Here is a 14,943-nt window from a genome sequence, read left to right as displayed (position 1 = left end):
TTAGTTGACATACTATACAGTCATTGCATAGTACTTTTATCCAAATTGGTGCATTTGGGAAATAAAAAGTTTTGTACAAAATTTGAATATGTTTTTTCTGATCCAGAGTGTCCTTTAATATTTTGTGTATGTGAAATATTAAAAGCTATAAGAATCATACTTAAAGGGAGACAGGGAACTGTAGATTCATTTAGTTTGTATTCTAGAAGGTCTGTGTTTTCGTTAATTGTTGTATTATTGAATTTTCGAAAATATCGGAGGAGTGTTTTGTTTCCTAGAATAGTTGAATCTGCTTTGATAGGTTTAGTTTTATATTTGTGCCATGATTTCAGTTGTCGAATTACTGGGTCAAGGTTTTGATATTGTTTCAGTGTTGAAATTGTAATTGTTTCTGTTGGGGGGAGAAAAATGATTTCAATTTCTAATTTAGATAAGGGTATTGTGTCAAGTGGGTCATGGAGGTCAAAAACTTGATTTATTGTGTATTTTGAATCGTTTGTTTGTGGTCCTGATAAGTTTATTTTATCAGTTAAATTTTCTTTTTCAATTAGTGGAAAATGGTCTTTTTTAGGCGGGTGTTGTTTTATTCTTTTTTGTTGGGTGTTATTTTTTATCCATTGTGAATATGGGATTGGTTTAAAAGTTGATGTTCCAAGTAGATCAACTTCATAGTGATTATTTTGACAATCTAAATAAAGTGGGAAATGTTGTAAATTATTTATTTGTGATTGTTCAACGTCAGTTTTTACTGCATATTTGCATTCCAATCGGGGTGATGTTTCATTTTCTGCAAGATAGAATTTTATGTTTTTGGGTATTTCGACTGTGGTTTTACGTGTAAGTAATTCAGGTGGCGTATTTCGACTTAAGGTGTCTGGTAATGCAAGATTTTTTCCTGCGGTCCAAACTATATGTAAGTTTGGGAATTTCATTAAAATGAGTTGAAATCTATAAATTCGGTGGTTTGGATTAGACTTTTGTGTAAAAAGAAAGATGATTGGCTTATGGTCTGTGAATAGAACTGTGGGATGTTTTGATCCAAGTATCAGAAATTCATATTCTGTTAGTGTATATATTATGGCTGTACATTCTCTCATTAGAGTTGAGAGTCTTAGCTCTGCTTGAGTGAATAATCGAGAAATTGCTGATATGAGGTTCATTTTATTTGTACTATTATGTGATTGTAATAATGCTGCGCCGATGCCAAAGTTCGAAGCATCGCACATTGCATAAAATCGTTGATTTGAATCTGGAATTGTGTTTGAAATTTGTTCAGTTAGAAGTTTTTTAATTTCTTCAAATCGTGCTTGATGTTCTGTATTCCATTCAAAATTATTTTGTTGTCTAAGTATGTTATAGAATGGTCGTAGATATAATTGCATTTTATAAACATATTTGCTTAAAAAGTTCAACATTCCAAGGAATTCTTGGATTTTCTTTTTATTTGTTGGTGGTTGGAGTTTTTGAATAGCGTCTATACGTGATTTCAATGGAGTGATTGTTTTTCTTTCTATATTATGTCCTAAGAATTTAACTTTTGTCAAAAAGAAGTGTGATTTATCGGGGGCGGCCTTCAGATTTTCGTTCTGAAGTATTTGGTGATATTGTTCTAAAACATTGAACATTTCCTCTTTTGTCTGTGATTGCATAAAAACATCGTCTAAATAGGTGATTGCATTTTTCTTGAGTATTAGTGGTCGAAAAATTTTGCTCATAAAAGCTGAAAATGCTGCTGGTCCTATGGATATTCCATAGAATAAGCGGTTGAATTCGTATTGTTGGTTTCCAATAACAAATTGTGTTAAGCGTCGTGATTGTTCATCTAATGGCATTTGATTATATGCACTATTCATATCGGCGGTGGTAAAGTATTTTCCGTTTATTTTTGTTAAAATAACTTGTATTGGTTCAATGGGCCAATTACACTTTGATTCATCTATTAGTGAGTTGATGTATCTAGCATCGAGAACAATTTTTAATGATTCTCCTTTGGCTAGAATGATAACAGGGTTGATAAATGTGTTGCCTTTTGGTTGTTCCTCTTTGTTTACTGGTGATATAATGTTGTATTGTTCTAAAATGTCGAGTAATCTGTTCACTTTATCGTGTAAGTGAATTGGTACTTTACTTGCTCTTTGTTTTTTGAAAACTGCGTCTGGTTTTAATGGGAGATGTAGTGATGAGCTGATTTTGCCAACATCAAATTTGGATGTTGCATAGACTGATGAATATTTAATTAGCTGTTTTGCTAGTTTTTCAAATTCGTCTTGTGTTATTTGTGAATGTTGGAAATTAAACATTGTTAAAAATTTCTGTTGACTCTCTGTGTAGTTACTTATGTTGAATGTAGGTTTGAAATATGGGGTTTTTGTTAAATAATCCGTATTTCTGTTTTAGTTACTTATTATACTATTTATAGATAATTCTTCATTAAGAATTGTGGATTGGCAAATATCTAGTAATTGGAGTATATTATTTACACGATATGCTTTTTCGTGTATTGGTGATATTGTAGCGTTGGTTTCGCAATAGCCTAAAAGTCCTAAGGGTAATGTTACTTGGTAAGGTGTATTGTTGTATACATGTAAGGAAATAATATCTGAATTCGAGTTTTTCAAATATTTTATTGATGAGATTGTGATTTTGAAAAATTTATGAATAGGTTTGAATTCAAAATCTGACATATAAAATTTTTGTTTGTTTTGTTTTTTATCATATTGGTGAACTTGCTTTATTGAAAAATTGTATATGTTTCCTGATAGTGGTTTCAAGTGTTTTCTTTGTTGGTTATATATTGGATAGAATTTTGAAAAGAATGGTGGTTGTTTATTTAATCTTTGAAAAAATGTTAGGGATGTGTCTTTTGTTTTTGTATATTTATCTTTGATTAATATTTTACTATTCAAGATGTTGATTGTTGGTATATATTTAGAGATAAATGGTATTCCAATGATATTGTGTTTAATATCAGTGATATGGAATATTTGTTTAAATGGTTTGGTTAAAATTTTGTTTTGCTCCATTGTTCTTGTGGGGAGAAGAAATAATTGAATTTTTCCGTAGTTTATTAATGTTGATCCTTGTGCTGTTGCTAGTTTGCTGGAGGTTTCAAGAGGTGTTAGCTTTGGGTGTAAGGTTTTTATTTCATTCCATGTGGGAATGTTTATTATATTTGATTCTGCTCCTGAATCAATTAAAAAATCAATTTCAAGATCTGGTGGTTGAAATTCTTTGCTTCTTGGACTTTCTAAAAGAAATGGTATAGTCCAAATTTTTTCTTTGGGTTGTTCTTTTTGTATGTTTTGATAGATGTGATTTGTATTCAAGCATTTTGTTTTTTCGTTCTCATTGGGTTGATTTGTAGTGTTAATTTCATTAGTTTTTTGTGTCGTCGGTGTGGAATGGACGGGTTCAATATAATAATTGTGAAGGAGTTCTGATTGATTCTCATATATGTGTGATGAAAAAGGTTGTTCATATATAACAGGTTCATAGTCATTTTCGACTTTTATCATATTGATGGAGAGAGTGTTTTCTGCATCGCTTTCTGAATCTGATGATCCACAGTTTATTTGATTGAGTTGTAACGTATCAGTTACTGTGTCATCAATACCTGGAGAGTCTGATGTTGTTTCTGGATTAGATTGTACTTGATTAATATGTCTTTGATGTTTAGGTGTACTACTTCTGTGGCGATTATTAGAATTATTATAGTTATTATTATTCCGGTGTGGTGATTGGGAATAATTTCTATAACGATTATTATAACTTGAATGTCGATTTTGTGAATTATTTCGCGATCTGTTTTGGTAATTATTGTTTGGTCTGTTATAGTTTGATCTATTATATGAGTTATTCCTTGATTGATTGTTCGGGTAATTCTGGTTTCGGTTGTTTGAATAACTTCTATTCCGATTATTGGAGTAGTTTCTATTCCTATTGTATGATGAATTTCGTGATTGATTGTTTGGGTAGTAATTATTTCTTGATTGGGAATTAGATCTAGAAACAAATCGTTGTGTATTTGAATTTGATCTGGAATAGTTATTTCGACTATTTGGTCTATTGTAGTGATTTTGTGATGAATTTTGCGTGTTTCTTCGTTCTGGTGATCTTCCTCTATAACTTGAGTTATATGGTGATTGATTTCTTGTATAATTTGTATTGTTCGGGAGTGGTTTTCCTGAACTGTTGTTGCTGTAGACTGTTTTGTTCGGTAGATTTTGATCTTTTTTCATGTATTGGTAGAATGATTTATTTGGTTCTTTATATTTTTGAGGTTTATTTTGATTGTCTTGCTGTTTTTGTCTACATTCAGAAATACTATGTCCGTATCGTCGGCAATAATTACACCATTTTTTGAAAGATGGTTTGCCTTTAAAGTTTGGGTGTTTTTCGTAAATATTGAGTATTTCAGTGATTTTTTCAACGAGGTCTGTATCTGATTCCTGTATATTGTTTATATTTGTGGAAGCTGTTTCAATTCTGTTAACGTATTGTAATTTCAGATTTTCCGTTTCTTCGAGTTTCATTGTGATTTCTGCTTGTTCTAGTTTGTCTACTAGTTTTCGAAAATCTAAATCGGGTTCTCGAATTGACGAAGGATGGGATGCTCTCTTTTTTATTGCTATTTTCCTTAATTGTGGTGTTAAGGTCATCATTAAGATTTCTGTCATCTTTGTGTTTTTATAGTCATGTGTATTTAATGAATATGCTTTTCGAACTAGTGTTTCGATTCGTACTGCTAATTGCTTGATGGTTTCGTTTGGTAATCTGCGTATTTCATTACATAAAACTCTTTGTTGTTGTTTGTTTCTTTCGGAGTCAAACATTTTTGAAAATTCTTGTGTAAACCTTTTCCAATTTGATTTTATTTCTATAGGCAATACTGAAAACCATTTTTGGGCTGCGCCATCTAGAGTTGTTTGTATTAACGCTGTGCGTCGATGTATCCAGTTTTGATGTAGTGGCGTATTAATTGGTTCAGGTCCTATATTTAAAATCAAATTTGCTGTGACTGCATTTAAATAGTCTTCTACAGAATATTCAGGGTCTGTTCCTGTGAATACCATTAAAGGTTTATTTGATGTTATTGATGATCCACCCATAAGGTATGGATTCATCGTCATTTGTAATGATTCTGCTGCATTTGGCATTTGAGAAAAATTTGAAAGTTGATTTCTTGTTATTTCGTGTTGTTGAAGATAATATGGGCGTGGTATTTCATTTTGCATTTGTGCTGGTTGGTACGAGTTTGCAATCATTGGGTTTTGTTGCTGAATTGGTTGAAAAGATTGTGTATTAATTGGGTTTTGTTGTTGAATTGGTTGTTGGTTTTGTGTATCTATTGGTTGTGGAGAAAAAATTCTATTATATGTATGTGATTTCTGTATTCCTTGTCCACGATATTCTTGATTATAGGGTGTAAATATATCTGGTTGTAAGAAATCATCATCTGAGGATAAGTAATCCATTTGATAAGATGTTTGTTTTTTATTTTTATTTTGTTGAAAAAATGGATAGTTTTCACTACGATCCTGTGGAGGATGTAAATTTGTTTGGAAATTTACTGAATTAGGTGGTGCCATTGGGTTATCCCAGTTTCGAGATCTTGTATAATTACTAAAAATTTTTCGTGGTTAATAATTTGTTTTTGATGGATGTGTGTAATTATAATTATGGTCTGCAAAGTTGTTTCTAGTGAACGTTTTGCGTGTTTTTGGCGGTATTGTCATGGGTCTGTATGTTTGGTAATCCATGTGTGAATATTTTGGGGCAACCGAAGGTTTAACGGTTGATTGTAATGTTACCTGTGTTTGTGAAGGATTTGTATTTCTTGGTGTTGTTAAGTTTGGACGTATTGGTGAAATACTTTGTTGTGTAGTTGTTGTGTGTACGATTTCTTCATTTATGAAGTGTGATGGTGTCTGGATATCTTGTTGAGTAAGATTCCTAGTTCCATTGAGGTTTTCATTGTGTATGACTGTAGAGTTTAAACTATTATTTTGCATATCGGGTAAAAATGTATTATAGTTTAATGGTGTTGCATCAATGGTTAATGGTATTACTCGTACATAATCTCTTACATAAGATATCGTACTTATTGCTTGACTTGAGATTGATTGTGGGAAGTTTATGGATGCGGGATGAGACCATTCGGGGTCCCAAACATAGTCTGATTGTTCTGTGATGGCAGTATCATCGTTTGAGTTTTGGGGTCTAAAATTTTTTCTTGCTTGTGAAATTAAATCAATATTATGTGTGAAATAATCTATTATGAACCATGCCTAGATTTTTTGTAAGTCGTGTTTTGTATGTTGTGAAACTTCATCTTTCGTGAAATTTTCTTTAATTATATTTAGAAAACTAGAGAGTAGTGTGATTTCATGTCGTACTCTTATATGTTTAGATGTTTCTGTCGGTGAGACATTTGGTATCTGGATTTCGTTTTCTAATATCGAGATATAACTATATATTATCGCAAAAACTTCATTGGTGAATATGGAGTTTGCTCTTTGTGAGTTATGATATTGGATGCTTTTTATATATTCTGAGAATACTTTTGAGAATTCTAAATCAAGGTCGTCTGTTTGAATTATATATTTACTGTGATTCTGGTTTGGTGAGCTGAATTCTATGGAGTAGATTCCGTATTGTTGTGTTAGGTTACAAATATCTTTTAGATAGTGATCGATAATTTGTCTTTTGATTTTTACATCTGGGAACTCTGTTTTACATGGACTGATTCCGGGTTCAAACAAATTTAAGAGTAAATTTTTGCAGAATATATGCTGTCCTCTATCAGTGGTTGCATCTACGATAAAGGGGAAAATATCATCATCATCTGGACTTTCTTCACCTGGGGTGTGCGTTGAGCTCATTTTTTTGTTCGATGACTGTTAATATGTAATTATCAATGTGTCTAATTGGTTGATTCCAATTGTATAAATGTACTGGTTTGTGTTTATACTGCTTTTTAATTCTTCTTTTTCCTCTTTTTGATGAATTTGAAGTTGTTTCTGAGTCAGAGAAATATAATTGATCGTGAATTGGGCAATTTTTATCTATTGATTCTTTTAGTTTATAAAGTTCGTCTAAACTGTTGGTTTCTGATTCTGAAAATGCGTTTCGATTTTTTGAAAATCTTTTTCGTGTTATTTGTCTTTGTTTAGTTATTATTTTTCTCTTTAATGTTTGTCGTTTTGTTCCAACTGTTTGTGTATGAGGTGTGATTACAAGGTCGTATTTTTTATTATCTATTTCACAATTGTGTAAAACGATTGTTTGTTTATTTCCTAGGTTTTTAAATGACATAAGGTTTAGGATGACGGATGCAAAAGGTTGTTAAATGATTTCTATTTGCTTAAACTGTTAGTCCTTACGATTTTTTTGTTAGCCTAACCTGGGTCTATTTGTTCAGGGTTGGGGAGAAAAGTATATCGATTCCGAAGAATGATTTTATACTTTCTCGTGGATAGTATAAGCTAAGGTGTTAACTTACTTAATCTTACTTAAGGGTAGTGATTGTGTTCAGGGTTGGAGAATAGTAAATCGATCCACAAGGTTCAGGTATAATTAGAACGCGAGTAGTTCGTTAGATACTATTTTAAACTTACTAAGTTTAAGATTTATCCTGGGTCTGGTAAGAGGGGGGATCAAGTGAAGGATGAATAACCGAAGTTCTTCACTGTTTATCCTAATTTGAATGATTAGTTTTGTTCAAAAATTTCTATTAATCCTGGGTTTTTAGAAAGGGTTGGATAGTGAATCGATGTTTGAGGTCGTTAGACACTAGTTAAGTGGGTGGGGGAGAACAAAGTTGTTCTTTTTGATCCAAGGATAGGCCTTGATGATCTGATTTTAAAATTAAGTGAATTTAAGTTTAAAATGTTTTAAATTTGTGTAAAGAATAGATTTAGTATTTTTATGATATTAGTGAGCTTATGAATGCTGTTATGTTTAGGCGATGAAGCTGGAACAACAGGATGATTTATAATTACTAACCGTTTATTGTCATGCTACTAATTTTTATTTTGATTTTTCAATAAATATTTTTCAAACATGTTTTGTATATTACTGCAGAATTTAGGAAAACGATCTGAGATCTTTTTATCAATCGTTATTGTATATTAATAATTTTGTTTAGCGCCTGAAATGATTTTGAAGATTGACTTCAAAATTTTATGTTTGCAAATGAAAATCTAAATTCATTGCTAGTAGTATTCTAAATACAAAAGTTTGTTCTGGCTTTTGCCGAACTATCATATAACTATATGGTAAGTTTCTGCTTTGTCGTATGTCGTCTCTGGTTCGAGGTCTTCTTCCAATTCCGGGTAGTTCTGTTATCGTTCGGAATATTGGCTCTGATCTATTGAGTCGTAGAGACATTTCGATTAAATTATTGTCGTATAACATTTTGTAAATGTTTTGTCTAAATTCTAATCTATTATTGGTTAATTCTAAGCTATTAAGGTCTTGTTCGAGACTTATGGTCGCACCAGATGAGTTAGGACCGATGGGTATAACTCATAGAGTAATTTCGGATAGGGTACACCGTCTGCTCGTCACGCTATCTTATTTTCGGCCGGATAGATTCGTGCAACTTCTTAGTCTAATACCAATCCTAATCTTACTCTTATACTATCTAGTCTCAGGTTGTTTAACTAGTCTCTGCTAGGCTCAATAGATCTAGGGTATACTGGTTTATTGCGGCTGCTGAAGTACTCGGGAGAGTTCAACTAATTTCTAAGTTAAATTCAAATCTCTCTGGTGCTGAAATTACAAGTAATTTCAGCACTTACAAATAAGTGGATTGTTAGTTAGATGGATCATGATTGGTTAATATTAAATACTTTACATTGGTAAAATATCTAATTTATCCAATCATAAAATGTAGTTTAGATCAGGTTCCACTACCAAAAGTTTCATCCACTGAGCTGATGATAACAGCATGCCTCTTTTTTGTTACCTAAAAACGATTTGCCCTGATTTAGGTAGGCAAATTTTGCAAAGTCATCAGCCCAAACTTTCTCATAGGATTTTTTGTCCCTCTCAATTCAATTCTTTCAACGCCTAATTTCATCCCTTTTTATTGCGAGGCCATACAATCACGGGGCCATCACCGCTCTGAAACAAAGAATAACCTTATGGTGCATAACTTTTTCGGCTTATATGAGGTTCACTTTATAGGTTATTTCAAACAAATCGAGAAGACAGAAAAGTCAATCAATTTGATAATTTCCAGACTGGTATGTTTTCTTTTTTATTTTGGAGTGATTTTAGCTATTTGATTAGCTAAAAAAAGTTTTCGAAAATATTTGAAAAAGGAAAAAAAAATTGTTCTTCAAATTTTTCAAATCTTCATGTTTTTTTATTTTTTTTGAAGACAATTGTAGTGCGTACGTCTAGTTCACTAAATGTCTACGCGTTTGTAAAGCTCTATAGTCACACTAACTTGAAAATAAAAATTCTGAGATTGTGGTCGGACTAATCTGTGCTAGTTACACAGCAGCCGGCTATCCTTGTATCTATTTTAGATTGTTTAACCTTTATATCAGTGAGTGTTTCGATTTCATATGCGACCCGCGTGATCAGGAAAGCAAATAGTACTTTCATGATGTTCAAACGGAATCTATCTCCAGTTATTTACGAAGCAACTCGTTTAAACACTTACAAAACCCTAGTTTTGCCTATTATTTCCGATGCTAGTGCTGCCTGGTACCCTTCAAAGTCAGAGACATCAGTCTTTTTGAAATTTTCAACGCCGTGTTACTAAATGGATTTGTTGTTAAGTCAACTTCAATTATCCCGAACGAAAAAGCAACATTCTTCTATCCAAAATGATAGCAGGAAGCACCGGTATTGAGTGGCGAAAGTATCTATCTCATTCTTTGAGCCCGTGTGCACAGCGTACTGAAAATATCTTTATGGCACCTAAAATAGGGGTCGAAGCATGTCGCTCAAAATTCTGTTACAGAACTTCAAAGCTTATAAACAAACTGCTTTCCAGTGTTCATTTTCTTCAGCCGATGGGACTCAAAGTAAGTGTATTGCCACACCTATGGGACGCATTTGGATGATTTTAGCGTGAAGAATCTATTTGTTCATGGAGATACATGTTTCTATGCGACACTCATAGACTGAAGAACGAAAATTCTGTTTCCTCTGTTAAACTCAGGGGATCGTCATTCCCCTTCAACTTTTAGCTGTAAAATTATAACAATAATAACAATAGGGAAGCTAATTTGAGTGAAACAAATTTTGCCACAGAAATTATTAAAGCCTAATTACGCGTACATTTGAATAATTTTTTCGTTCACAATTTTTGCAAAAAAATTAATATTGATTTGGCCCTTTTTATTGAACTACTATACCAATGAAGCAGTATTTGCCATCACTTATTGACATAGCTTCTTCAGGTTTACTTTTTCTGAAACATATCTTTTTGCGCAATGATCAAGTCAAGTATAGAAGAAAGATTCTTTCTAGAAGTCCAATCGATTTGCCATTTCCTATTGCCCTATTGCTTCAATTTCTAGCGGATGTTGTTTAGATAGACTATCTTTATCCTTTCCATTTATCCTTATATTAAAATTTAAATATCATTAGTGAGTGCGTGGCGATTGTCTATTATGAAATGTACCCTTCCAGTTTGTACAATTGGAAGGGTCACATTTACTCTAGCAAATTTTGGGAAGAAGAGTGATTTTGGAGTGATTTTAGCCATTTGATTAGCTATAAAAAAAGTTTTCGAAAATATTTGAAAAATGAATGTTTTTGAAGACAACTGTGGTGCTTACGTCTAGTTTACTAAATTTCTACGCGTTTGTAAAGCTCTATAGTCACACGACGTATAAAAAATACACTAACTTGAAAACAAAATTTCTGAGATTGTGGTCGGACTAATCTGTGCTAGTTACACAGCAGCCGACTATCTTTGTATCTATTTTAGATTGTTTAACCTTTATATCAGTGAGTTTTCCGTTTTCAAATGCGACCCGCTTGATCAGGAAAGCAAATAGTACTTTCATGATGTTCAAACGGAATCTATCTCCAGTTATTTCCGAAGCAACTCGTTTAAACACTTACAAAACCCTAGTTTTGCCTATTATTTCCGATGCTAGTGCTGCCTGGTACCCTTCAAAGTCAGAGACATCAGTCTTTTTGAAATTTTCAACGCCGTGTTACTAAATGGACTTGTGGTTAGGTCGACTTCAATTATCCCGAACGAAAATGCAACATTCTTCTATCCAAAATGATAGCAGGAAGCACCGGTATTGAGTGGCGAAAGTATCTATCTCATTCTTTGAGCCCGTGTGCACAACGTACTGAAAATATCTTTATGGCACCTAAAATACGGGTCGAAGTTCTTCTTCGAAGTAAGAACTTCAAAGCTTATAAACAAACCGATTTCCAGTGTTGATTTTCTTCAGCCGATGGGACTCAAAGTAAACGTGTTGCCACACCTATGGGACGCATTTGGTGATTTTAGCGTGAAGAATCTATTTGTTCATGGAGATATATGTTTCTATGCGACACTTATAGACTGAAGAACGAAAACTCTGTTTCCTCTGTTAAACTCAGGGATCGTCATTCCCCTTCAGCTTTTAGCTGTAAATTTATAACAATCAAAACAATAGGGATGCTAATTTGATGGAAAAAAATGTTGCCAAAGATAATTATCAAAGTTTAATTACGCGTACACTTGAATAATTTTTTCGTTCACAGTTATCGCAAAAAAATTGATATTGATTTGGTCCTTTTAATGAACTACTATACCAATGTAGCAATATTTGCCATCACTTATTGCCATAGCTTCTTCAGGTTTACTTTTTCTGAAACATATCTTTTTGCGCAATGATCAAGTCAAGTATGCAAGAAAGATTCTTTCTAGAAGTCCAATCAATGTCCTATTGCCCTAATGCTTCAATTTTTAGCGGATGTTGTTTAGATAGACTGACTTTCTCCTTTCCGTTTTTCTTTATATTAAAATTTAAATATCATTAGTGAGTGCGTGGCGATTGTCTATTATAAAATGATAAAAAAAACAATTGAATTTTATGATAATGTTTGTTTAATTGGAAGGCCCACATTTACTCTGCAAATTTTGGGAAGAAAGTTTCTTCTGATTTACTTGAGCATGGCTGATTTTCAAGGTTTCCTGATTTCAAGAGTTATGTTGATCTATTTATCTCCTACAATGATCGCCTGTTTCTCTGTTTGAGAAATCAGGAGTCTTGACGTGCTGCTTTTTTACATTTTTCCTGACTTTTTTTACAATTTGCTTTACCCCGTTTTGGGGTTGCTGTGTGCTGATAATCTATTAGGCACTTTTTGTAGCGTGCATCTTGGCTACATTTTTGTGGTTGCTTTAAAAACGAATTGGTTGTACATAGAGTGCATTAAATCTTGGTATCTTTTCATGCGGTTAAGGCCATTACAGTCCAAAGGTACATAGAATGGAATCGAGAACTGTTAAAAATCTTGGATATAGTTTTTTTGCATAATAAAAATATTTATATCAATTTTGTTCAAAACGTTTTTTTTAGTTATTCAAGTCAACATTCCTCGAATAAAAAATTATGAAACCAAGATATAAACCAAGTATTGAATAGAAAATTTTGAGTAGATCCTTTTCATATGAGTACTAACTATTTATGTACAAATTTAACTCACCAACTATTAAAAACACAGCCAACAGAATTAGTTAAACCTAAAACGGGATCAAAAAACAATTGATTCTTTTTGAAACAATTTCGAGTAAAAAACATGTTTTTTTTTGAAAATTGGAAACGTATTATGATAGATATTTTGTAGATAAATTTTCTTCCAATTTGAGGAAACAGGATCGAACTTTTATTTTTGTATTTCGCAGGGAAAATCAAATTTCGCCGCTCACTCTTGAACCTAAAAATTTCATTCAATTTTTCAACGCAACTTTTTCAAATTAGTTATTGACAAACGGCAGAAAGTTGCTCTAAAAAGTGGAAGATAGAGCAAAATAAAGAAAAAGAAACCCCTGGAATTTTTTTTGCTGAGCCAGAACTGAACCTTTGACTTTAATCAATTATGAAATCAAACTATGCGCAACTTTTCCTGGTGACCAACAATTTTGAGACTGTGGGTAGTGGGTTCAATGATGAGAGTTCTTTCATTTCTTTTTTGTTTTTGATTTTAGTTTGTACAAAACCCTTTTAAGTTCTTAAAATTTTAAATGGGCACTCCTTCAGTTACCTTGTTCAATTCGAACGACGTCTCAGACTTGGCATGATAAATTAGAAACAATCAAAATATATCAAAATAAAACAAATATATCATGAACTTTAAAATTGGTTGATTTTTTTGTTTAATTTTATTGCAAAAAATAGGCCGCTGTGATTACAAAAGGGATTTTTAGGATTGTTGGCCGGGTCTTACAGTAAAGAAAAAAATTCGAGAAAAGATCAAAATTCTTAAATTTGTAGATTTACCACGGCCGTAATTCTTTTTTGACATTTTTTTTTACAAATATGAGTAATAAATTCCCCCTTCCGAGAAGTACGGTAAAAAGAGACTAGCGGAATATGCTGCACACAAGGTAGAAGTCAAATCAGTCTTGGGATTGTTTTCTCCAACGTTTTGTGCCAACGAAGGAAGCAACAATATGTAAGTAAGTAAAAATGTCTTAACTAGTTGCGGTCTACTCCGCAATTGAACTTGAATTTAACGTGATCAGCTTTGAATTTATCAGCAATGACTAATTTTTTTTTCTAACTTTTTTGGGCAATCTATAATTTAGACACAGCCAACAGACAGTTGGAAAAGATTCAATGAACGCAAGGAAACAGAAAACAAATTTTGACTTTTTTTTTTAAAAAAAACTTCATTTTTACTATTTCAAAGAAAAAAAAATGTATGGCTTTACAGCCCTTTGAGATTCGAAAACAAGTTATGATTGACTCTTTTTCAGAGCTATTAAACACAGGTGAAGCTGCACTTCGCAAACACAAGCGAGCAAAATGCAAGAAAGAGCTCTAACCAAACAAAGCAAAGTGAAATCAAGAAAAAATTAAAAATACAACTTGAAAAAAATCGAGGTTAGGACTATCACGTTCTCACATCCGCTCCACGATTGCGTGTAAGTTTACTGACACCAGTGTAAACATCAACCTAACACCAAAAAAGCAGCTACAGTTTCTATCAAACTGCCAATGTTATGCATTAAAAACTCGATTAAAAAGTTGAACTAACTACATGTTAAGGATTTGAATAACCAACCTGCTGATTAGGATTATCACGTGCTCGCATCTACGCCACGGTGACTTGGAAGTAAACTATTGGCCAAATATTTTTATTGACATCTTGTACTGTTATGGAAATGCATAAGCTTCAAAAATGGTCTTTACGCTAAGCCCTAGTGTTTCTCCTCAGAAATAGAGGATTAAATTCTTATTTAAAGGAGAAAACTACTACTTGTTCTTTCAATTGAAGTCCTAAATTCAGATTTTGCTGCGCAGTTTCCAAAAAGTGAAAGATTCCACAAATCGATCAAAATTTCAAAGTTTTGATTTTCCTAAATCCACAAATTTCTCTAGTTAGGCATGGGAATAGCTCGTGCTTTCCGCACCATGATTTGTAGATCGCAAATTTCGGTAACTTGATGTTTTAGATTGAACTCTTAATGTCGGATTAAGCTAGTAGTTTTTAAGAATAGTGACAAAATTTCTAAAAGCAAACGTTAACATCTGAAAAGTTTTTTTTCCGAAATCTATATGCGCTTTTCGGCAAACAACAGTGTTATCATTACGCAGTGAAAATCAAAGCACTATGCTAGTTTTAGTGAACTATTAAGTTCACAATCAGCTGGTAAGCTCCTGATGAAAAAAAAACTTTCCAAAAAACGGTCAAAATTTCCGAAAATTGGACATTTTCTTAGGCCAATTTTTTTTTCAAAAACGCAGGTCA

The sequence above is a fragment of the Symsagittifera roscoffensis genome, chromosome 3, assembly GCF_963678635.1.
Source record: "Symsagittifera roscoffensis chromosome 3, txSymRosc1.1, whole genome shotgun sequence".
NCBI lineage: Eukaryota > Metazoa > Xenacoelomorpha > Acoela > Convolutidae > Symsagittifera > Symsagittifera roscoffensis.
The sequence above is the reverse complement of the archived record's forward strand: the minus strand, read 5'-3'. Positions refer to the sequence as shown.